Raw genomic sequence first — 27,786 nt, 5'->3', positions numbered from 1 at the left:
AAGTAAGTTTTTAGCCCTTACCATTTCATGGAATTAGCATCTTAACACTATTTTTTCTTCATACAGAAATGAATTTATTCTCTATCAAGTACATGTTTGATGATAAACAGATGACTGAAAAGAAAATCTGAGATAATCTTATTTATTCATTCATTCAATTTATAATCAAAACAGTAGATCTTATGGGGAAAAATACAACTACTTCGCTGTTAACTCAGCTCTGCAATATCGTTTATCTGAAATTATTTTACTTGTGTGCACGCGTCCTATATAATCGATCCCATTCTTTTTTTATTTTTTTTCCCTCATTTAAATCACGGAGGTCTTTGATTTTTTAAACGTCAAATTCTAATTACTGTAATGTTAACTGTCTGATATCGTTTTGGCGGTAAGAATAGCATCACGAACTTCTCTTAAACTAGTTGATCCAGCAATTCATTAATTTCACTTTCTAAACGAAGGAAATTCTCTTCTGAGTAGATAAAATTTTGTCAGTTGCCTGTTTCTGCTTTGAAACCTTCAAGGGTGAAAATGTCGCGCTGTATTTCTCTTTAATGTTTACGAAATGGATATATCTAAAACATCTTTTAAGTTATTACGAGAATTTGCGTCAATTAAAATGGATTTTAATGACTTCCATCTGCTGTAAATAATATCCAGTATAACACTAAATATATTTAGGTTATTTCGTAGACTTCAACATTGGTTACCCAGGTATCAGTAGCACTTCTTACTATTTTGTTACACATAACGTAGTATCAACAAATTATTGAAGAATATATTGGGTTGGCAACTAAGTAATTGCAGATTTTTTTTAGAAAATCAAAGACAATTTTTTCATGGAACTAAATAACTTTATTCTGTAATGTATTGGCCATTTTGATCAATGACCTTTTGCCATCTTTCAGGCAGCATCATAATCCCACGTTCATAAAACTTCTGGTTTTTATTAGCAAAAAACTGAATCAGGTACGATTTGACATCATCATCATTATTGAAATTTTTACCATTTAAGGAGTTTTGTAAAGATCGAAACAAAAAGTAATCAGATGGTGAGAGGTCAGGACTATATGGTGGATGTGGCAAAACATCCCAACCAAGCTCCAATAATTCTTGCCGAGTGACCAAAGATGTGTGTGGCCTTGCATTGTCATGATGGAATACAACACCTTTTCGATTTGTCAATTTGGGCCGCTTTTCTTCAACTGCATTGTTTAATTTCATTAGTTGTTCAATGTAGACATCAGAATTGATCGTTCGGTTGGGTGGTAAGAGTTCAAAGTAGACAATTCCTTTGCAATCCCACCAAACTGATAACAAAACCTTCTTTTGATGAATATCAGCTTTTGATGTTGTTTGAGTTGGTTCACCTGGCCTGCTCCACGATCTTTTCCGCTTGATATTGTTGTAAACAACCCATTTTTCATCGCCAGTTATCAGTCGTTTTAAAAATGGATCATTTTCATTACGTTTCTTTAGCAAATCGTAGCTGTTAATGTGTTGCGTTAAATGCGTTTCTTTCAGTTCGTGAGGAACCCATGTATCGAGTTTTTGAACATAGCCAAGTTGTTTTAAGTGATTTTCAATGCATGTATGTGATACATGAAGCTTCTCTGCAATCTCACGTGTTGTACTGTGACGATCCGAATCGATTATTGCTTTGATTAGGTCGTCATCAACTTCAACTGGACGACCAGAGCGTTTTTCATCTTTGAGTGAAAAATCACCAGAACGAAATTCGGCAAACCAATTTTGACACTGCCGTTCTTTTAAGGCTTCGTCACCATAAACAGCACATAACTTTTTATGAGCTTGCGATGCGTTTTTCCCTTTGCGGAAATAAAAAAGCAAAATATGACGAAAATGTTCCTTTTGATTTTCCATTTTTCAACGAACGCCAAACGAAAACTACACAACCGATCAAAAAACCTTTTTTACTGATTGACAGCTGAATTGCCAACTATCAAATAACAAAATGTGTTTTACATTTCTACTACGTCTGCAAACCTAAAAATTCAACTGAAGCCATCTATGAGTGAAATCCGCAATTACTTAGTTGCCAACCCAATATATTTCGAAAGAATTCTAATTATTTCATTTTAAAGTTAGTTAATTTTAAAGCAAATATTTAGTTTAATTTTAAAACAAACATTTTCAAAACTATTTAATAAACATTTATTATTAACTAAATATATAAATGAAATAATTTTTTAAGTCATACAAATAATTTTTCTTGATCAAATTAGATATTTACTACTCTGTTTCATTGATTAGCAATCACTTTTGCTACTTTTTTAAAGTTATCATTGCTCAGTTTAACATCATAACCAACTCCCATATATATTTTTATTATGAAAAACGACTCCATTTTTTAAAAATTCATATTGGAACAAGATTTCTTTTTTTTTTTTTTTTTTTTTACTTTTTTTCCTCTAACCATGTTAAAAATGTTGTCACTATCCGCACTGCTGTAGAGAAGATTCGGCTTAAGAGATTTTTTTTATATATAGTTTTCCGTAGTTTTTCATTATATATCCGTAATTCTGTAGTTTTCACCTAGTCTAGTTTTCCGTAGTTGTTGATGGGTATATTATATGTACACCCAAATATGTGTATGTATAATAATACTAACCAATACTTTGGTATATAATACCAAACAAACAAGCCAAAATCTTCTAAGGGACCTTAAAGTTCACAATATTCAAATTTGAATGGCAGATGTTATAGGGCGTATTATATGCACAACCTAAAATGGGTACATTTAATAATATTAACCAACCACATATATTATATGCACACATATGGACACATATAATACCAAACACATGTATTATATGCACACATATGGACACATATAATACCAAACACATATATTATATGCACACATATGGACACATATAATACCAAACACATATATTATATGCACACATATGGACACATATAATACCAAACACATATATTATATGCACACATATGGACACATATAATACCAAACACATATATTATATGCACACATATGGACACATATAATACCAAACACATATGCACAACCAAAAATGGATACACATAATAATATTAACCAATACTATGGCACATATAGTACGAAACTAACAGTTCCAAATCTTCTAAGGGATCTTCAAAATTAGAATGTTCAGATATGAATGGCAAATGTTTTACGCTCAAGGTTTAGCTTCAAAGAGTCACGTTTCCTTTTACATTTCAATATTCGTTTTACGCTCAAGGTTTAGCTTCAAAGAGTCACGTTTCCTTTTCCATTTCAATATTCGTAAGTCCCCAGAAATAAAAATTTCTGTTACGTAAATCCTAAGCTTTCCATTATGATTCTCAACTCAATTAGGTAAATCTGAAAATGTAAGGATTTATTTGACACTTTTTGCATTAATTAGCAATAACCTTCAGGCAATAAAAAAAAATATCCTCAACCCAATGGACAAAGTACCAGAATGACATGGTAAACCAAATTTATGCATTCCATCAGCGATCAGCTAACATCAGAAAACCAAACGTTGAAAAGTCAATAAAGGAACAAAAAAAATTTTTTTTCAACTGTTATACTGATACCTACGATAAAATATCAAGATGATAAAACCAAAAAAAGAAAGAAATTCCACGCGCTTTCTGAAACTTCTGATGAAGAAACGTCAACTAACTTTCTTTATGCTTTCGCGCAAGTGTCTATGTAATTTTGAAAAGTGGTTTTCTAACCTGCAGGTGGTACCTCCCTGAGGGTACGGACAGAATACCAGGAAATATTTTCTTTTTCCTGATAGCTATTTCCACTGGCGTGAATTAAGTTGCAGACGCTGCAGAGGAAAGGAAAAAATTCGGATACTAAAACTTTCATTTTAAGGATGAAGAGTAAAAGTAAATAAGCCTAACTTGCGTGACTTTATTTTTCTGTCATATTTTACTCTTCGGAAAAATAAAAAAAATAATAAAAAATTGCTAAAATAGCACGAGTTTCTGGAATATTTTCGTTTTATTAAATCGAAGTCGTTTCACTATAACTCGGTGACGATGATGTATCTTTCCAGAAAACAATCGATATTTTCGAAAAAGTGGAATTTGTGTTTTCCAGTCATGCATGTAAGAAATTCATATTTTATCTCGGAATCGATATATAAGAATTGTTTTCCATTCCCTCAAGTTTATAACAGAGGCACTTTAATATGTTGCTAAGGTCAAGCATTTTAGTAGATTAATATGACTCGAAATTTAAGGAACAAAATTAAACAAAAATTTAGTATAAATTTCTCAAGATATTCAAAAGTGATAATTTCTTTTGGGGGGGAGGGGGTCTAGTATATAATATCGATTTAATTCTATAGTTTTAAATGCAGTGTAACATATATAAAAAAAATAATTTTCAGAATTAAAAAGAATTTTTTTAAAAAAAACTGCATTTTATATTATAAATATAATAAATTCTAAAAAGTCAATAATCTGGGCGTCAGAGAGGCTAGAATGTATATAAAAAAAACGTTAAAGTACGAGATACAGAAATCGCTCTTATTATTTATTGTCGAATGGCAACAATCAAATGCAAACAAATTGTGCGAATTTCAGATTACTTCAATGAATATTTTTGCAGAGCGGTGCAATAATTAATCGCGATGCAAAATATTACTAAAAATATTCTGAAAAGTGTTAGCCGAGTCGCAAAATCCATTCAATCAGAAGATATAAAAAAAAATCAAGAAATATACATTCAGTATGAATCATTTAATTGGCTAAAAAATATATCTGATATATCCTTTTATAACAAAATTTCTCTAAGTTACGTTACTTTTGTAATGCTAACTACGTAAATACGTTAATTTTGGAACTCCAGACACTAGCGCAAATGTTAACTTACAATCGGGACTTCCGTGCGAATAACCAAAAGTATGATAACCCTATCTATATTCATCCATCTATCTATATCTATAGTAGGACGTTGGGCTCGCGTCCCTTGGGTTGCGAGATCGAACCCCGCCGGCCGAAGATCTCAGTGTGTGTGGTGGCTGGCGCACGTATAAATCTGTAGTGGTCACAAAGCCCTCCATGTCGAAAGTAATACCACCGGGGGTACTGGATCAGGGGTGATCGTTCTCTGATTCAGGTCTAAATTACGATCTGTGGATGAATGAATGAAATACATGAATGAAGTCCGCCCCGTAAAAAGGGTTGTGACGTGTGTGTAGCTAAGTCGTACTCTTGGCCCTAGATGGCGGTACTGAAAAAAGAAGAGACACACCCTTGGCTTAAAATCACTGATTTCTTAAGTCAGTATGTTTGTTTACGACAAGTGCCATTAGAAACAACAACAACACTTCTTTTAGAAGAATACATAATTTACGAAACTAATGTTTTCATAAAGAGAAGAAAGAATCAATTTTACATATATGCTGATGTTTCGCAGAGTGATAGAAATAATTTTATAAGATATACAAATAATTTATCTCTCGATTATAAACCTAAATATCTATATAAAAAACTGTTTTTATAAGCTACATTTTTAATTCAAAACGAATATTATATGTATTCAATTACTGCTGGTAATTATTTTAGAACATTATATACTCCTTATAAATAAAGTCTCCCATACAAAATCGTATTAAAATCTGTGTTGCATTCAGCTTGATAACATGTCTTTGAAATCATTGACATCCACATTTTTAATCCCAAATAAATATATGTAGCATTCAAATTTTAACAATACAAAGCCAAATGATGTGAAAATCCCGTTTTTCTTCAAAGACTAAAAAATCCCTACGTTTTTCCCTATGAGAAAATGGTGCTGGATTCTAGAGTCTAGTTAAATGCCTCTTTTAGAGCAGCAAATAATGCAAAAAAGAATCTAAGATTTTTGTACGAGGGAAGAAAAAAAAAGAATCAATACATATTCGTTTATGTTACGCAGAATGATCAAAACGATTTAAATACAGTAATAGATATATAAAATCGCTTTAAAATCTGTGTTACATTCAGCTTAATAACATGTCTTTGAAATCACTGACATCGATTTTTAATCCCAAAAAGATATATGTAGCATTCAAATTTTTAACAACACAAAATCAAGTGGATTGAAAAATTTCGTTTTTCCTCAATGACTAAAAAATCCCTACGCTTTTCCCTATGAGCAAAATTTTGGTGCTAAGTTCTAGAGCCTGGGACCTATAGAAAAAGAAGAAGAAAAAACAATAACACATATTCGTTTACGTTACGCAGAGTGATCAAAACGATTTAAAAACAGTAACAGATATCTGCATGACTACATCTGACAAAAAAAAAAAGGAAAAAAACTGAAGTTCTTTTATAAAAACTGAAGTAAGCACCCCGATTACACCGTAACAGATGTACAACAGCACTACTGCACAACTAAGCACATTGATGCCAGATGCAGGAGCTGGAAAAAGAAACAAAACTATAAATTGAAACGGTGAAAAAAAAAACGCCCCCACCTCGTACACTTGTACACAATTGCTCTCGCTCCAACACAACTAATGTCTTTGTTCTCATGAGACGGTTTTGTGACGGCCGCATAAAAACGTGAAGGCAGAGCGCGCGAATAGGATTCGAAAAGCAGCAAGCACTCTGCTACGAGTTGAAAAAGGTAGCAGTAATGCACTTGTAGAGAGGAGTTAACAACCCACATGAACACCTTCATTCTTTTTATAATCAATTCCGGAAGTGCACTTTACAACAAAATAGAATAACAAAGAGAATCAAATTATTTAATTTGTGCCAACCTGCATTAATCTAAGAATGACACATAATTTTAAAGGTATATAAACCTATAACAAAGAAAAGAAAATTATCTTTATAAATAAATAGCCATTCATTTTTAATATTTAATTGAAGAGACAAATGAAGTTATAAAAGAAAATATAATGAAATAAAGAAGATGAAAGTAAAATAATTACAGTCCATTAAGTGGGATATTGAATAATTTAAGTGGGAAGTGGGAATTTTTATCGTCTGAAGGCAGGAACATACGAACAAATATTCAAATGCATTATCTTTATATTCCCTTTTTGAGCATTCCAAAATCAAACACGGGCCGCGGTGGCCTGGTGGTAAGGTCTCGGCTTGTGAGCCGTAGGGTTTCAGGTTCGAGACCCGATTCTACCGAAGAACCGTCGTGTAAGGGGGTCTGTTGCAAGTTAAATCCGCCATGCCAAACGTCCTCCCGCTGGTGTGGTGTGGAGAGGGGGGTGCCAGCTCAGGTGTCGTCCTCGTCATCTGATCGCGGTTCAAAATATGAGGCCCGTCTCAAAATAGCCCTAGTGTTTCTTTACAACGGGACGTTAATATAACTAAACTAAACTAAAACCAAAATCAAATACAGTACATTCCTGAGTATCCGGTTCGCGACTATCTGGCTTCCGTACTATCCGGTTTAGTTTTCTTTCATCGTAATTAAATGAGGGAGACAGGCGTTGCATTGGCAACATCGTTTATGTTTCCTGCATTTAAGCTAGCCATTACAGAACTTATGTTAAAATGTGAGCAATTGATATCCTTTAATTTACTTTTTCTCTAATAAATTCTTGAAGCGCACAGTGTAGTATATAAACATATATAAATTACCAACACAGACCCTTCTATTTTAACTCTACCCGTTACAGGCAACTGCTTCTATGATTTACCAGGTTGCGGCCGCGTTCCAATTGTGACGAGATAAATGGAGAGTTTAGTACTTAATAAGATGTTAGAAAATAAGTATTATAACAGTGAGATTTGGTATAAAAATTTTGTCTTTTGGTATTGGTGGACAAAGAAATGAGTTCACAGAACTCAGGCCTATCTGGTTTCTTTGTTATCCGGCCTGCCCTTCTGCCACATTAGGCCGGATACTCGGGAGTATACTGTCGTTAACAAAAAAAAAAAAAAATTACAGATGCACCTAAATACTAAATGAAAACATTTTCGCTATTAGCTTACTTTATTTCGTTACTGTAATGAATTAACCGCATGAACTAATGGTATCGAAAATAAAACTCATGAAAGATAAATCCGAAATGAAGTTAATTAACAAAAATGTTTTTGTAGAAAGAGAGAGAAAGAACCAGATTAGCTAACATTACCATCGATTAAAATTTTACAAATTAACAATGTAATACTGTACCTGCGAAGAGAACTAATCACTACAATTCACCCCCCCCCCCTTCACTAATAATAAAATCTACCAGACCAATTTTTACCAATGACTCATTGTACTAAATAATGAAATAGCTACCATGCAATGCTCTGAATTATATTTAGAACAGCCACTGCAAATAATTAACAAAACGCCCCACAGTCGAAAAATGCACCCATGAGAATATACATCAAATATGGTGCACGAACAATCGTACTAAAGCAAAAACAAAAAAATACTTTAGCCTTTTTAAGTCAATATAAATCATTCACGCAACAAAACTCGCAATGTCATTTTAAACTGGAGCATTTTGGAATCCGAATTATTGCCAACGGTTTCCAAGAAATTCTAGAATAAAATGATCAATCTTTTTGTTCCACAATAAAAATACGTACCTAAACGGCTGTTTCATAAGTACGTACAAGTAGACTGTGTCTAATTTATGCTTTACTTTTAAAAAGCACATGAGATTGCATAGAAAGAATGGGATAGAGAATTCTATTCAGTTTTTCGAAAGTTAAAACACACGCAAACACACAAACAAAAAAAAAAACCTCTTGAAAAAAAATTGCGGTCCGTTGAAAATTTCAAATTTATTGCAAACATACCAGACAGTATAATTGTGATTTATAGTTGTCTTTTTACAATGTTTGCATTTGAATGCCATTGAATTGGTCAATTAGGGATATTATGTTACACGACATGCGGGCACAAAACATAATTAAAAAACAACCCAACCTTGTATTTTATTGCTTTTATTGCCTTGTTTTTATTGCAGCAGTTCCGACTTTTCTAGTTGTGATGACTATCTGCTGCGTAAAAAAATATATTTGTGGCCCAATAACTAAATACACAAGAAAAATATTCGAGCCAATGTTTGTAATATATTTTATGTACGTAAATGTTAACAAATAGTAAAGATTATTTTATAAAAGGATAAAAAAAATATATTGTATATAAAGAAAAAAAACATAATTATTACTTAGTGGTCACAATGCAAGAAAACTTAAAAATACGCGATCAAGATGCAAAATAAAAAATTAAAAGGGATTTCTGACATTGTCTGATCCCCAAAGGAGAGTCAATGTTCGTGTTGAAATTTGGCAGTTTCAGCCGCAAATCACTTTTTGTATTCAGTTCATTTCGGTATTCACATTTCAAAGAAACTAAAATACAGAGAACATGGTCAAATAGATAAATAGTCAAAAACTACATTTATGTCTTAGAGCAAATTATGTCTCGGAGCAAATTTGGTAACTGCTGAATATTATTAACGAACATTTATTTAGAATGGTTATGTGATGAATCAATGAACGAGTAATTTCATTTGCTGATACTTTCATATTCAGTATATAATATTTTTCTAAACGATTTCTGATCCTTCAGTTAGTTTTCGGAAAGCAGCATCTAAAATAAATATAAAATGGCTATTCCCAGCTCACTAACACACTACTTGAGGCTTACAGATAAGCTTGAAGCCCTTATCAGATATTTTTGGCACATTTTTATTTGATATCTATATAAGCAATTTTTAAGTGGTAAATATTTTGGCAATTAGAAATTGCAAAACATTTCACCTTCAAGATAATCAAATTCTACTTATATCGGATACATAAAAAGAATTTAAAATATATTCCAAATTCTTAAGTACAAAGTTTGGCTGAGTTGTTGGAATGTAAGTCATTCCATGAACTGAAAAAAAAAATGGATTAATGGGGAAACAAAAGCTAAATTGGTAACATGAGAAAATCATGAGTAAAATATTATGAAATGCAGATGATACATAAATCTATTTTGATTATGGTCGAGCACATGTGCCTTTTGAATCAAATGAAAGTACAAAAGTAGGTTATCATGGGGAACATTGCAAAAATATCTCAAGGCCTCGAGACCCTCTATATTTACTTATATTTGATAATCCGGTCTTGCCCACCAGTTGGAAAGTTTCAGTAAAAAATAAAACAGCGACGTCGAAATCAACTATTTATATCAAATTTCCGAACGTAAATATGTCTATTAGATAAAATAAAATAGAAAAAAAATATGTATATTAGAAAAAAATATTTGCTCTATATAGAGGTTCTTCAGTTATTGAAGAGACGTCACAAGAATGACTTTTGGGACAGATGGAAAGCTTAAGGCATCTAATTTTGTCAAGGACTGTTAGAATATTAGACTGCAAAAATAACTCAATGAGCTTTTTGATTTGAGACAATCCATTAAAATTATTTTTTTATTTATTATAAAGTAATATTTCATTCCCTATTTGGTACTTCTTTTCAAATGATTGCATTTGCGGAAGCGTAAAATATGCTATGAAATAATGGGGGGGGGGTCAAGAAAAATTTGTTCAGACACAATCAGATCGCGAATTCAAAATTTTTAAAAAGCTTTGAGCATTATTGTGGTGTAAACACCTACAGTTAATAAACAATTGTTTTTGTTTTTTTTCACTTAAACCAAATAAAGATATTAAATGTGTAAAGATTTCTATAGGTTAGTTTTAATTAAATAAAATTAAATTTTAAAAAGTACTTAGAAGCATGAATTTTTATTTCGCATCTCTTTATGGTCTGTATGAAACTGAAAGAATACTTTACTCAGAAAAATGTTTTCAGCACATTCATAAGAAAACCAGCATTCTCTCCAAAGTGTTTAATAACAGAGTACACGTGAGAATCTGTCCATGTACACGTGACAAAAGAAAGAGATTCGCTGTAATTTTTAATTTAAATTCATCAAGCAGTAATTCTTAAGCATAAAGTTAAATGCAATTTCTAGTTTGGAATGATAGCTGTTTTTCCTCTTCATATTTTCTTCTGTAAATTTCTTCTGTTTCCTTAACAAAAAATTGTAGTTTTTAATTGCCATTAAACTTATTTAATTTATTTAATCATCTAATTTATTTAATACTGTTTTCTGTTTCTTTTAGAATCATTCATTTGTTTTTATTTTATCAGAATAATTTATTATAGCACTTTAAGTTATACTGTGCAGATGTTCTTTCAATTAATAAAATATCTCATTTCATTAACATTATTTATTAGATCACATTTATTTTTCGACCAGCTAGTTAATATGTAAACCAGTGAAGAATCTACGCATAAATGAACATACTTAACCTTATGATGTAGGTTTTAACCAGTTAACTATTTCGACCTCTTCGGAAAATGCGCATCTAAATTGTCATATATATATAATTAGTAATAAATATAATAATTAAACAATTATTATATAAATATAATAATTGCCATTGTATAAACTCGTCATAACGCAAAATGCTGTACTTTTCCCATGACGAGTATACTAGTCAAAACCAGTTAATTAGTTAAGTTTCTATCGAATGCTGAAGAGAATGGAAAGGTAATTTTTTTTCCCCATTAGAACACCTAGAAATGGAACAAAATTCATTTTTTTTCCAAATCAAAAAGTTTACGTAAAATGTAAACAAAGTTAACACAGCTTATGAACTTCTACGAGATGCGCAATGCAACAATCAGGTTATTTTTTATGACGATGGCAGTTTTTCATTTGCCTTGTGATAATAATATTACATGAATTGAATCTTTGATGGCACAACAGGGACTTGCGCTAACTGCTGCAAGAACAGGACGGTGATTGTTGAGTTGAATGAAAGATTATTTCATTGTAAAATTCCATCACGGAAAAGATCAAACAGACAAAATAAAATTATCTTGTATGTCACAGAATCAGTCTTTTCTATTGGTTTAATATAAGAAATAAAACTGGTGACCTGACATCCTAAAACAGAATCAATTCATTTCCATCTAAAAGAAAGGTTTCATTTAAAATCAATTAAGACTAAAAGAAATAGACAAATGTCACATACTCTTCCCCCTTTTTTGTAAGACTCACAATGTAGTTCTAATTTAACTAGACGATGTGCACTTAACAGTGTCACAAAAGCATGAGTTAGTTTAGTAAGATTAATGTCCTTAGAACTTAGAAACTACACGAGGGCTATTTTGGAACCGACCTCGCACGCAAGCATGAACTAATTTCACAGACTCTTTATAATTAAATTAAAGGAGGGTTAACACTCGGCCAGTTATAAGACAGCCAGTAGGCAGCGCATGCGTAAAAAGAGACTGATTTATGTTTGCCACAACTTTATAAGATAGATTCAGGTATTCCATGCTTGGCTATAAATTGCCGTCCCTGCATTTTGCTTTTTCACTGCGTATCGTATTAAAATGATTGATATTTACACAAAGAAACATGGTAACAAAAAAAAGTCAACATATATAAATTTGGAAAAATATAGCAAATAAAATGGGGAAAAAACGCAACCTCGCATCAGAAAGAACAAAGAAAAAAAATGACGGAATTAATATATGATAAGTGATTACGTTTTTTCACGCCAAATTCTACAACGCATGCGCAATAAGAAAAAAATACAACACAGCGACATGTTGATGTTCCGTCGGGATAAATACTTGCCATGAACCAAACAGCAATTTTTTATCCTTTCTACGCATGCTCCGTCTACTGGACGTCTAATAACTCGCCAATTGTAAATTCACTTTAAAGATATTTATGTACGACGAAAACTACTTTTGTTACTTTGTATCCATGAAACGCAACATTTTAGATGGGTATCTGTTAAAATAGGTGCTGTGTTTCAAAACTAATAACTTAAATAATCATAAAATTAGTTCAAACAATCGTTTTATGAATATAATAATAATGCTGGTATTTTTTCAGCATCCGTTACAAAGAAAGTATACTCAAGTGATATATCATAATGCATCTGAACGTTCCATTATCCAGTAATGGAAAATCGAATTTTCGATCTAAAAATTCAAAATCCTCGGCGTTGACCCAACGCAGATCAAAACTCTTCAACGTTTATGGTTCTCCGCGGCAGTCATTACAAGCTTCCCAGACATTTCTCCTAAGGAATAGAAGACGCGCAGCAGAGGAGATAAATCACTGTCTACCACAACAAAGAAAGTAAAAATTTAAGAAAGTTAAAATCGATGCATTAATCAACTTTGATATTTCAGACATAGAAGGGTAATTCAGGGTGTGGTCTAAAGAAATAGACATATTATGAATAGCTTCTTGAAGAATCAACAAGGATCTTAATTGCACAGTCGAGGTACAGTATAATCCGGTTTCATGCTTCATGAAATCCCATTAAAACAGAGTTTACAGATCGTAGAGCTATTAAACTAACAAACCAATTTTCAAAAAAATCTTATACAATAAGTCCTTTTTATAAAGTCATTCAAAATCGCCAGCATATTTCAGAAAGGCTTTGAAGTCTTCTAACTTAAATATATTCGTATGTTCGAATGAAAAAAAAAATTGTTTTTATTCTTATATATGTTATTCCGCACTTGTTTGTTGATGGATGAAATAATTAACTAGATAGTCTTACACTGCGGAATTTACTTATACAAATAATTGTGGTTGGATGGTGAATTTAGGTTTATGGCGCAAGAGCCAAAGGTAGGCTATACTGGCCCAACAAATAATTGCGGAGTATGAACCAAAATACAAAAAAGAAAGAGCTAAATGAGTCTGCCATGTATATAATATAACTCATGTAATAAACATCAAATGTATTATCTAATATATAAAAATAAATGTTTGTTCGTATTTTATGCGCTACAATACCCTTCAACTGATTGCGATAAAACTTTGCCAACTTATTGCTTGCGCTTACGTGAAGGTTATAGGCATAGTACAATTATTATAATTAAAGTTAAAAAAATTGAATAAAAATTATTTATCCCTACTAAAAAAACTCAGTGGCACGACAGCCCTAAGTGGGCCAAGGCCGACAGTGCCCATATCTGCTTTCTTGACCTAGGGCCCTGAGGTGCAAGGCATATGCCTAGACTAAGTGATCAGTCTAACGTGGAACACTCAGTGTTTAATCCCAAGCATGCTTAGTCCTCAGTTTATGACCCACTGAAGTGATGAAAAAAACTATTTATACTACTCCTTTATACATCCTTCAATTTCAATTAATGTATTCATTGCCGACAAAAAAAATAAATATCATTCTTTCTATCATTCCTAATTAAACAAGAAAATTATTTTAAATTTCAAACGATATTTTCAAAATTATTTCTTCTGCAGCAGCAACGCGCCGGAAATTTTGAAACGCAATATACATTTTGAAAGAGAGAAAATAGCTGTTATTACAACGTCAGATAACTTTGATGTCGGATGACGTGCACAATTACATCTATCATATGATTGGATAGCGACATAAAACCATTCATAGTTTTTTTTTTTCTTTACATGTACAAAATCGAAAATTAAAAATGCAGCGAAATTTATAGCAGACGCATTATAATTAACACATTTTAAAGAGTTTTCCTTTTTTAACACCACCATGTGTTTTTAGGAAATATCATTACAACCACACAAAAAAATTCAAAATCTGAAGCTGCATTTGTAACAAATCTCACAAGAACTATTACTGAAATCTACAGCCAGTATAAACAAATCAGGCGCCGGCGCTACTTCTATCGCAATCATCCTGTCATTCTATTTGGCACGCATTTGCCGAAGTTTAGTGCCATAGTACTTCTATCGTAAACCGTCCTGTCATTCTATTTGGCACACAGTTGGCAAAGTTTAGTGCCATAGTAACCTACAGAAAAAGGCGACGTGTTTCTGTTTATCTGAATATGCACATGTGCCAAACGTACTGAATGATGAGGAGGAAGTTTCACTCTTTTCATCAATTAAATTAATGGGGATTAATTAAACATGGAGATTCGTCAATTGTGTTATCTATCAACCGCCTTCTCTTACCAGCCTACTGGTCCCTCATATTAATAACTTTATTTTAATCATGTCATTAACACTGATGAACTACAGCTAATCTCAACAAACGTAAAGTATTATCTTAAATGTATTGTATGATAAATATAAGCATAATAGTTGGTTAACCTTGATGGCAAAGCAGTGAAATTAATGAGCGAAATCAGTTCACTTGCTGAGGTTGGTAGTCCTATCAATGTTTTATTTTACGATATGTCTCTCGAAAATGGAGATCAATGAGTAGCAGGCAATCATTGATGATGCAGGCCGGAATCCTTCAGAGACAACAAACAAAAGTTGACAAAATCGGTACAATGACTAGGGCTGGAGACTCATAGTTTCATTCCTTAAGAAAATGTACAATGAAACAGCGATTTTGAGATTTCTCTTGAAATTGGAGGGTGGTAAAGGGCAAGCGATGATCGATGGCATGTCTAGGGGCGATGAGCTTTCATAAAAAATAAAAACTGTCGAAATCAGACCTGTGATTATAGTCAATTATTACAGATGTTTCCTGTATCTTTTCTTTTTTTCAGAGCTTTTGTATTTAATTAATTAATCATTTTTAAGATTTTGTCAAATACCCAGATTGAAGTCAATAACCAATTTGTTAGACACGCCTTTTAAAATGCATCGATATCAATTCAAAAAAAAAATCGGGTAACTTTATTCTATCAGATTCTTTTATTTTAAAAAACAGATAGTTTCATGTGATTTCGATAAAATAAGTCTTACAATAAATTTCTTACACGCATTTTAAAATAAAATAAGCTGAGGTATAAAAATTAAAGATGCATAACACAATACTGAGATTAACTACATCATAAACATCCAACACTTTTCCTTCCATATCATTAAAAGTCACAATACAAAATTTACCGATTCAAAAATGTGAAACAATATCGACTTTTCAACACTTTTTTTATTCGTTCTGAAACCTTTCTTATAGTATCAGACCTTGAACAGCAGCCAATCTTTTAACTACTAGTCTTCGCTGACGTGATGTCTTTTTTTACCTAACTTAATAATCTTCTGAGTAAGTTACTGTCGCGTCACTGCAAAAAGCTCAGAAGTGCCGCGATACAGTGTTCGTAGAACAGCAAAGATAAGTCCACCCTAAAAGAAAAGATTTATAAATCGCTAAGGCCTTTGCCCTGATAACAGCTTTAAGTTCGTAATTTATGGACCATCTTGCATTCAACTTTTCCCAAATATCCATCGTTCCAGAACATAGAAACATTTTGGACACTAAAATAAAGAACTGAGAAATAATATGCATGCAGGAAATCTATGATTTTTTTAAATGTGGATGTGATAAACAGTAAACGTTCGATCAGTAAACTGTAGGATTTTCAAACATTTACGCACAAAGAATTTAAAATTATTGATAGAATATATTAGAAGAAAAAAAGAAAATATCTGGAAGTATTTTTAAGAATATATGGGGGGGGGAGGAAAATGCAGGTCGAAAGTAATGGTATAAAATTTGTTGGGGGAGAAGGGGGGGATCAATTTTAATTAAAGTGCAATCCATATGTGACAGGAAAAATGTTTATAAAATTATGATGCAATAATTTCGATTAGAAGATTTTGATACCTTCCTTCTTAATATTTTTCTATTATAGATATGACAATAATTAAACTGTAAAAAAATGGAATAAAATTACCATACAAATAAAAACAATCGAAAATCACAATTTTGAATAGTCCAAAAAATATTTATTTACATTTGATGATACAAACAATAACTTTGTGATAATGTGATATGCTATGTATGTATATATTATATTCCTATCCATTATATTCAAATTCTGTCAAATCTGCAACAAATTATACTAGCTACAAACTGACAGATAGCCAAACTAAAAAGAAAGACTACAGACAACAATAAAATAGACCTGTGGTAGATGGCCATTTTCAATTTTAGCAATTTAGATATGTCACGGAAATACAATATCACATACTATGTTTAAAATAATATGCTTAGTTTCATAATTAAGGAATTCTCAATGACAAATTCAAAGCATTATGTAAATACAATTGTTATTTATTAGAAGTTGTTCCAAAAGCTAGAATACAAACTGTAATACAAAATATTAAAACAAATGTTGTTTTTTAAATGCTATAATTGTTAGCAACATTCTAAAATTAAATAGAGCAAATGACATGTATATTTCACAATTACAATTTCAAATGAAACTTTTTTAAAAATTAATTGTAACAGTTGCTTTTAAAAGATTAAAAAAAAAAAAAATTTGAACTATTCCACTGACAAGATAAGGTATTTAATTAATGTTCCAAAACTCAATGACAAAAAAAAAACTGATATATAACAAATAGATATTTAAATGCATCTTTTTTATATTTTATTAAATTTCAGCTCATTATTATCAAATAGACAAGTATAGATAAAAAAAAAATATTGAATAATTATAACATTGTTACTTTAAAATAAGTATAGTCAATGCTGATAAGTTTATCTATTATCCTGATCTATGTTTTCCTTTTCTTAGACTCATGTGGAGACATCATTTATTAAACAGTGGAAACAAAGAATTTTTAAACATGACATAAAGGACTGTCGAAACAATACAAATTAGATGGCTATGTATTCTGAATATGTTACAGGAAATCATGAGATGTAGCGATGGTCTCTATGATAATGATAACTACTGGCTTTTCCTTTTATGTCAGAGATGAAATAAGATAAAAGTGAGTGATTATTGCCAGTTCTGAAGTCAAGTATGAATTTTTTAAAAATAACTGCATTCCAGTCAGATATCATTACATTTATAAATACAGGACTTTCAAAATAGTAACAAAATTTTTGCCAGTGAATTAAGTAGTAATTCCTAATTATCAATATTTTATATCCATTTAGCATATGCCAAATTTATCACAGAGACAATATATTTAATAAAATTTTGATGCTTAAGAAATAGAAGAAAAAATAATTAGTTAGCTTCTCAAAAGAAATTTTATCTTTTACTAAACAAAAATCTTTTTAAAAAATAATTATTCAAATATAATTTATATTTCAAATGAACTTGTTAAAACTTATTCATTAATCAGTAAAGATATGCATTTCATTCTTTAGATGTTAATAAGCACAAATTTACAATAAGTATATATGCAATTTTACATTATATAGTTTTTTAAACTTTTGGCTAAAAAATATTTAATAATAAACTTGGTGTTATTACAATTCTTGTATGATTTTACGATAGTTTTTAAATTGTTTATATTCATCGTGGGTACAGTTAATCATGACACTAATCATTAAGTAATTTTTTAATAGTTTCAATTAATAATAAATTCTACAGATAACATTAAGTAATACATCTAGTCAATAAAAGCATAAAATTTTACATTATTAAAAAAGTATAATGATATTTTTATAAAAAAAATAGTTACTACTCAAAACATATTATTTTAAAAAGAAAATTTTTTTGAAAAAAACTATTAAGTAGAAAAAGAATTTTTAAAAAAAATATTATATTTTATATTATTATATTATATTTAAAAATATAATTAGCATTGATAACAGATAACATATCAAAAGACCATATAATGATGAAAATTATCACAACAAATTAATGTTTAGAACACACAAGTCTTTTAATAGGATATCATTTAATATACAGAAATTAATATTATAAAAATTATGGGCATATAAAGAAAATAATGAGGATTTCTAAGAAAAAAAATTAAACATGGAAAGTTTATAGTTGGAAACACAAGTTACAAATGTAAAAACAAAACATTCAGCAGATAGATCAGTAATAATGTCATCATTTTGTTGCAGTATATAATTAAACTACATTTTCCTAATCTAAATCATTAACTTCATCTAGTAAGTAAATAACAGTTTATCTTACTGCCATGGTAATCATGTTAAATAATTCAAATACAAATCTAATAATTAAAAAATAAATATAATTTTCAGAAAAGAATGCTATTTTATTTTAATAGTACTGTTCACTTGATATAATTGAGAATCCTTATTATGAAAAATGGTTTATGAATCTAAATTATTAAAACATTACAAAAATCTGGAAGAAAAGGGGAAAAACACTTTTCAACTTATAAAAAAAATAATAAATGTTTACCTTAAAAGTGACAGAAACATGTGAATAGAATAATAAATGCTATGACAAACAAAAATTGAAAAAATCATAGAAAGAGGAAATATTTTGAAATTTTATTCATATTACTTTTAAATCTAAAATTACAAACATGAACAATGAAAAAGAGAAAAATATTTCACACTAATTTATTATGTATCTTCAAAAAATAGATTAAAAATACATAAGATGAAAATAGATTAGCTTTTCATTAACTAACATTTTAAAAATTAAGTGATAAAGCTTGATCTCTAATAATAACTAATAAATAATGTAGACACAAGAACCCAAACATAAATTAAATATTAAGTTTAATAATGCTGTGTGAAAACAAAACAATTAAATATAACCGTTTAAAAATATTGAATTAATAGCAAAGACAAAAAAAAATCTGCCTTTGTATAATAAATATATGCATTTTTTATATCTAAAAACAATAATAAGCAGACAAAAAATATCATTATATACAGAAATTTATCATACTATATTTGCTGTATTACAGCAGACAAACTTCTCGGAATTTTGCATCGTTTTCTTTTGCGCAAATAGAAATGCTATGAATATTCCTTACATTTTAAATTTAAAAAAATCAATTTACTAGAAAACATCCCAAATACATCAAATAATTTTTTTTTAATGTTTGAACATTAACTAAATGAGAAGAAAAAAATATTACAAGGAAAGAGTAATTTTATCTATTATAAAAATCTTAGGAGCAAAGCATTTTAATCATAGTTTCATAAATATTAAGTAGCACGTTAAAGGAATAAAATATATTACAAGATATTCACAAGGACCGGAAAGTGCATATCTACGTTAACTCTAACTTTAAAGCGATAAGTTTATAAACAACCCTTTGTAAGTTCTTTGGCCCTTTCCCTGTAAACAATCATGAACAAAACAAAACAAAAAAACATATCCCGGTGGGAAAAAGATTGTTTCAATTCCTTTCACTTTCCAACGATTACTATCGTTTAGGAGAAACATACTAACACGACCTACATATTACCGATTGAGATAAATTATTTTTTTACATTCACAAAAACAGTTCAAGTATCAAGTTAAAAGAATCTCCTCTAATAGCAAGTCATTCAAATCAACTTTGTACGAAAAAAAGATCAATTAAAACTTACCCAAGAAATCTTCAGAAGACTTAGTTCAAGTTCTATCTCATAAAATTTAAAGATATGATAATACAAGTCTTTCAATTAAATCCCTTAAAAGGTAAACAACACTCAATCAGCAGACGTTAATTCTCCGGACATTGAAAACTTATCCCGGAATGCCCCACTCGTACAACAACCATACGAATTGATGCATTTCGCAAAATAAGAGCATCAGCGCGCTCTCTCGGGAAAAAGTTGAACTTCGGTCAAATTCAAAGATAACATGCTTGTAGAGAAGCATTAGCCGCCTATATCACATAGCGGCTGTTGAAAACGCCTTTCCCTGGATGAAAAGTACTCGTACTTTTCCTACGACAATTAACTAATAAAATATGTCTGAGATGGATATTCACCTATTAAAGCAAGTAAGAGCTAATTTTTTTTATTAAATAATAAAGTTTATTAAAAGTATTTTATATGTTCTTTTAATTTATGGGTGCCGAAGCCGGCATCCATTATACATCCATTTTCCTAGAATAAATTATAATATTTTAAAAATGAAGTTTTACTCCATTTACGGTCATCTCAACTGAATAATATCTGGTCTAATCATGTTAAGATCTTGGAGTCGGATGATGACAAATACTTTTGTCAGAACTCTTTTTTTTCTGCCTTCTATATTAATTAATATTATATTATAAATGGCATATTTCTCATACCCAGGCTAGAGTTAACCCCATAATTTAAAAGCTCTAGAAGATTCTGAATTTTAATTTTACATAAATTTAGAAGCCCAAGAATGCTCTGGATTTAAAATTTTCTGTGAATTTAAAAGCCCGAGAGTACTCGTGTATCTTGACAATTTTCTGGAATAACTCAGAAATTTGGACAAACTTTTTACAAAATTTTGTTAACTTAAGAAGTTAATTAAGAAGGAGAGTATATTAGAATGTGGCTTTTTTATCCGATTTATGATTTAAAAAAAAAAAGAAATTGCAATTCATGCAAAAAAAGGCAACATAGCAAAGAGTACGGAATAATGAATCATGGTTTGACATACAGTATATCAACAAAAAAAAAATATCTTTTAGCTATCAGAATATAGCATTATTTAAAGTAAACAATATATTCTAGATGGATAAATCCCAGGTTTCGTAAACAATGGTGATTTCAAGCCATTGTGTGTGGGTTCTTTCCATTCACCTTAAATTACCATAAGTCTTGGTAATTTAAATTTCTCCACTTCGCTGTAATGTACAAACCTGAAAATTAGAGTACCCAATGACATACCGCCTTTTTCACTTAATAGAAAATTAAAATTTGTAATTCAAATTCTTATAATCACCAAGTAACTTCAAAGAAGATTAGTAATTTCAGTAAACTAATTTTCGGAATGAAGGAAGCATAATTTATGCTCAAATTTGGAACATTCAAAATCTAAGTACATTTAATGCTCAACCACATAATTACAACCGAAGTGTTACTAAATCATTCATTATTTAATAATAATAATTTGCCAGTAATTCAATTAATTTAGTTCAGAATTTGACAGTTCGTTACATTATTGATGTTAAATATGTGTACCGAATTTTATCTCTTTAACTCTCCTCGTATTGTAATTATCGTGTTAAATTATATTCGAACAGCCGGACAGACAGAATTCTTCTGAATGGACTTTGCCCAAAATTTGATAGAATTCTACAAATTTGATGTCATCCGTCTAACTCAAAGCATTTTTTAGTTATCTTTGCCACAGACGGACAAACGGACGGACATAACCCAAAAATATGTTTTTCGAACTCAGAGATGTCTAAAACGTGGAAATCCATCAAAATTTCGAGTTAAAATTTTTTGACGATTACTATGTGCCTTCTCTATACTTCGAATACAAGTAAGCAAAAATAAAGGAAAATTAATGATAAATAAAAAAGTAATTAAAAACTATTTGTTATTAAATTTGTCATGTTTATTTTAACTTTTGATCCATTATTCTTTATTATTCCGCCGTATTTGATGATTTTTTAAAACGAAAGTAGAAAGAGCAAATAAAATTTATTCTTTATTTTGAAACATTCCAGTGATATAAATATTATTATTATGAAATATTTTAATTAAATAATAAAGTAAATGATTTGAAATAATTGATTGAAGCACATAAGGAAATAAAAATAATTTTAATTAAAAATGGAGGTTTATTTTAATTAAAATTTATTAATATTAGTAATTTTTTTGTTAAAATTTATTTTTATCAAGTCGGAAAACTTATAATTAGTTTCAATTAATATTTAAATTTCTCAAAGTAATTAGAAAAGGCAAAATTTAAGTGATTATACTGAAGATATTACAGCACTATGTAAATAGAATATATCTTTTCCACAGCTGCAGAGCACGAGGCCCTCAAAACAGGCTAATCTTTTTATTCTCTCGTACGTTCTAAACTTTAGTCATTATATACATAATTGTGGGATATCGTTTTGACGTGACGACCACATTTCAACTGTTATTCATCTAACTCAATCCACTTTTGAATTATCACAATCACAATGAAACCAAATTAAAATAAAAAGGTTATTTTTGGGTTCTTGCAATCAAACATAATTCCAAAAATGATTTATTTTACAACTCCAAAAAATAAATTCGTTAAAATCACGATACTATATTTTTTGCAGAGTATAGGATTTTCCTCTCATACTTAAATAATAAAAAAGCAAAAAAAAAAAAAAAAAAAAAAAAAGGAAGAATTAAATATTTTAGTTAGTTTGATAAAAGCCATTTTGGTAATTTTATATAATTAAAATAACGTGAAACAGATCAAAGCAAGGCTGAATTTTACCAACTACCATGTTCCTATCCAAATATGGAGTTGTAAAACGCATCATTATAATTAATATCCCCTCTTAAAGTATTCCAAAGTGATTTTATCAAAAAATATTTTTAAAAAAATACAGAAAAGTACGATTTATTGGGTGAGTGCAAAAGTTCTACCCGTTTTTGGAAATACAAATTTGAAATGGAATTGACGTCACACATGACATTATAATGACGCAAATCATCGGCCAATCAAAAGTGTGGATGCCTCACATATAAAAGCATTGTGTCTCACAAAGTTAATTATTTCAAAAAAATCTCAGAATGCGTTAAATTTGTAAGGAAGGAAATTTGTAAGTATTAAATATTTCAAGTGTCTTATAAAAATGTTTTAGTAGCAGTGTTTAACAACTGTGTTTGATTATCTTCTAAAATTTCTATTTTTTTTTTTTTTCCTTTTTTTCTTGTAGAATCTCTACTGATTATAAAGGAGAATTAGCGTGTCCATCCAAAGTATGTAATACAGGAAAATGTCTGTGTGCTGACGCTCTACAAGACAAAAAAAAACCTGTTGTAGAGTTTCCAAATTTAGATTAGATATACTTTGAAAAATGAGAATAAAGAGTTTTTTTTTTTTTTTTTTTTTTTTTTTTTTTTGCAGTTTTATGCTATCTGAAATTCTAATTAATTAAAAATTAAACGAATTTTGATGTTTATCCTCGATAATTCCAAAAATATCATTACACAAAATTAACTTTTTCACCATGTTAAAATTTAAAACGTTTTTAATGATACTAATTTAGTTCCTGTGTAAATTTTTTCTAAACTTCGGAAATACTTAAAATATACTTTTTTACATAATATTCCACAAAAGATTTCATTTTTGAGATGACACTTTATTTTCTGATGATTTAAAAATCATCTTTTCAACGACCTAAGAACATTTTTTTTGGGGGGGGGGGGCTAATGTATTTTGCCATAAATATATTATCCCTTGTTGGACCGAATTTTAAATTTTTTCCAAAATATTTAACCACTTGATCTTTTTTTGTCAGCTTAGGAAGGGAGATTCTGCCTATTATTATATGTCGTGGGTGAAAATGACAATGTATTATTAGAAAACAGATTGCATAGTCATGATTTTATTAGAATGGTTCATATGCTCAATAAACAAAGCAGGTACTCAATCATAAAACAACACCGGCTTTTGTCTATCAATATATGATGTTTAAAAATATTTTGCTGTGGCGATCACAAAGAAGTTGTGGATAAAATTGAACTGAAAGAAAGAATTAGCAATATTCCTGGTGAACCAATGGGTCTTTAAAAGCGGCTAACCTATATAAATAAGAATGTAAATGCTCGTTTGTTCAAAATCTTAAATTTAAGATAGTTCTTCTTCGATTACATTGAAATTTGGACTGAACCACTTTCATGCGTGCCAGTTACAGCTTATTGGAAGTAAAATTAAAGTTACTGGAAATGTTGAGGAAAATAAATTTTAAAAAATCATAAAATAATTTCATTGAGTTATTTAGAATTATTATATACCCGCAGGCTTAAACAATATTTACAAATATGGAACATGCGAAATTAGTGTGATTTCATAAGCAATCATGGTATTCGGATAAAATGCCTTTTCTTACTGATAGGATTTTGTTTCAGCTATTGAATGCCACAATTTCTGCCAATATTTATGCAAGCATTGAAAATAATTAATTATATTTATATGCAATCATGTCCACAAATAAAGGATATTTAAAAATCTCACAAAAACCAACTCCAATGATTTCTTTGAAACTTTCTTGCATTATAAATGTTCTTGTTGTGTAAATACATTAATCGTATGTAACTGGCAAACAATAGTTACGAAAGAGATTATTACGATGCCATTTTAGGAGATTTTTCAGCGATTTATCCCTGGAATGCGGCTAATACAAATTACGAAAAAATCGAATGCGTATTTTGACTTTTTTTTTTCAGATGATTAAAACGGAGATTTAACACAGAATTATAACTGTAATCACAAACTGTATATCGATAACTGTAATCGCCAAATTCATATATTTATGTCATCGCATCTTTGAGCTATCACGTTTACATGCTTGTGAAAGTACAAACCGACAGACGGTCAACTCCTTGACGAATATCTACATTTTAAATTTAAATGTTAAACCTATGTACCAAATTTTTCTTTCCATTTAGCTGTCTACATATTGTTATCGTATTAACTTATATTCGAACCGATTGACAGATAGACTTCTTCCGAGTGGATTTCATTCAAAACGTGATTTAAATCTGCAAATTTAGAGTAAAAGCCATGTTTCAAATTTCATCTGTGTATTTCAAAATATTCTTGTATTATCATGTTCCCGGATACACCGACATAATTCCAAAAATGTGTTTTTCGAATATTGTCTGAAACTTGGAGATTCGTTATACTCTCGAGTTCGAATTTTTTTACGATTGCAATGCCATATCTTTCATATATGAGAAAATAAATAGCATCAGTGCAAAAAAAAGCTTTAATAAAATAAATAGAGGATATAGTATATCTTTTGAAATATGCTTCTGTTTTTAAGTAGAATAAGCCAATTATATTATACAGAAAGAACCTCGTAAGAGACAATATTAAAGGAATTGTTGCTGTCTTGTAATTAATTTAAATCAGCGTACGATTGTAAAACTGTCATAAGCGATTAATCTATGACTTAACGAACCTGCATGGACGAATTTTTAAGGAGCAGATTACACATCTCATTGGAATGTGACTGGAAACATATGAAAATATTCATGGAGCTTCAAATTCCAGAGTTTATCTAAATAATTTATACAGCATTCCAAGAAGATAAAAATACATTCCCCTTGTATTGATAAATTCTGTAGAATCTATGATCCATAATTTTTTTTATTCTGTGCTATTGTTATAAATTAAACAGTTTTATGTTTATAGCCATTTGCTTATATACATATATATACAGATATATTCGATTTACAAGTTGCCATTATCTGTATGTTTATGAGGATATTTTTAACCTACGGAGGCTCATTTTTTGCTTGTTATTAAACAAACTGAAAAAAAAATTGTTATTCAAATGAAGAGCTGTAATAGCACAATTCAGCGCATAATTTCGATCCCAAACTTTTTTACTCGTGTAAAAACTGGTTCGGTTAGTTTTTACATTAAAATCGGCTAAGCCTTCCGTATTTCGACGAATTTTCAAATTTGTACTATGTCTAGCCAGATCGCAGCTCTTTGGAATGATTCATTAGGCTGCAAAATGGTATAAAAGGATACAGAATATACCTTTCAAAACTGATAACGAGATATTAAAATTGAGATATACTCCAAACGTAATGGAGCAACAAAAACCTTTTTCAAGAGAATGTTTCATGGGTGCTTGTTTGGATTCTATAAAATACTACTCGAATACTTTGAATTTAAGGGTTCCAGATTCAAAATCTACTAATGCAGTTTTTGAAGGTGTAGAGTAAGTAAATATTTTTCTACTCCATATAAAATTTATTTAAGGAAAAAAAATGTAAACTACTTGTATGCATACCGATATCTGTAAAGAATTAGACAACTGTAAATACATGAAATGATTTTTTTTTCAAACACTTCTTTACTTAATTTCACATGTGGTATATTTGAAAAGGTGGTATTTTGCAATTTACATTTACATTTTTTTTTTCATGCGTCAGTGTTCTGAAATTTTGTACGAACAATATTCCCCAATGAATAGAATATAATAATCGAATGTTTTAATAAAGTTAAAGCCCTTTATTATTATATTAATTTAACTAAAAATTGATTTCACAGAGTTTGTGCCATCTAGAAATTAATTTCAGAAATATTAATTAGTAGCCACCTTTAGCGACTAGTTGGGAGGATAAACAATTATTAACAATTTCAATAAAATACTTTTTTATAATTTTGTTTTAATAATTTTTTTGACAAAATATTTTTGAATTTCAAATTTTGATAGACATATAACTCGTATTACACCTTTTATTCTTTACACCTTTTTATTCGTTGTACTACATATTTTCCTTGTTTTGTGTCTATATCATTATATATCTTATATCACGAGAAAGAATATCATTGTTAAAAAAATGACCACATTTAAAAAATATTTCACCTTTGCTTTATTCTGAAGTCATATCTTAGTTGAAAGCTCAACAAGATTTCAAGAATTGTTTTCAAAGCATGCCTTATATTGATGTATCCAAATCTTCATATCTCTAATCATCAACAATAGAAAAAAAACTGGGTGAAATGTTTATAGAAACAATGAAAGCGATTCGAATTACACTTCACCGTGAAATGAAGTAAAGGACGCTTAAAATATTTTTTGAAAATTGAAATTGAAAAAGTAATACGGCAAAAAAGTTGACATCATTAAAAAGTAAATTTCGAAATTTTAATATGATGTAAAATTTATTTTTTTACTATAATACTTTCAGAAAGAATCTCTTAAAAACACCAAAATTTCGCTTAATTTTTAATTAATTAAAATTTAAAAAAATTACTACAAGGTACGCATTTTATTCCCCATAATGTATATGTATGCCAAATAATTTAAATTAATCGGTCTGACTGTAAAGAGTCAGCAGACACATACAGTCATTCACACATTCATCCAAATATTAGTAAATCATGCAGAAAATATTTTTTTTTAAATTATCGAAATTCAAAAAAGCTGTCAGACAATTTTTAAAATACATTTCTTCTGAAAATTTTAAATTGATGTACAAATTATTTTTGTCATAATTTTTTTGAAATTTGTCGCAGGAGAAC

General features: G+C 29.6%; 1 protein-coding gene across 4 annotated transcripts in view; it reads right to left on the bottom strand.

Annotated features, from left to right (window-relative positions):
- LOC129969590 (pleckstrin homology-like domain family B member 1) overlaps positions 1 to 20,368 on the bottom strand; it is a 136,743-nt gene extending 116,375 nt beyond the window's left edge. For 3 of the 4 annotated variants that reach the window (XM_056084226.1, XM_056084225.1, XM_056084227.1), the window contains exon 1: positions 20,205 to 20,368. The gene's annotated coding sequence lies outside the window, so the exon portion shown is untranslated. The remainder of the gene's footprint in view (positions 1 to 20,204) is intronic. The other variant, XM_056084228.1, reaches the window with a different exon arrangement.
- Positions 20,369 to 27,786: the final 7,418 nt, after the last annotated feature.

Source organism: Argiope bruennichi, chromosome 5 (assembly GCF_947563725.1).
Source record: "Argiope bruennichi chromosome 5, qqArgBrue1.1, whole genome shotgun sequence".
In the NCBI taxonomy this organism is placed as follows: Eukaryota; Metazoa; Arthropoda; class Arachnida; order Araneae; family Araneidae; genus Argiope; species Argiope bruennichi.
Note: the sequence above shows the minus strand (reverse complement) of the source record. Positions and strands in the feature narration are given on the sequence as shown.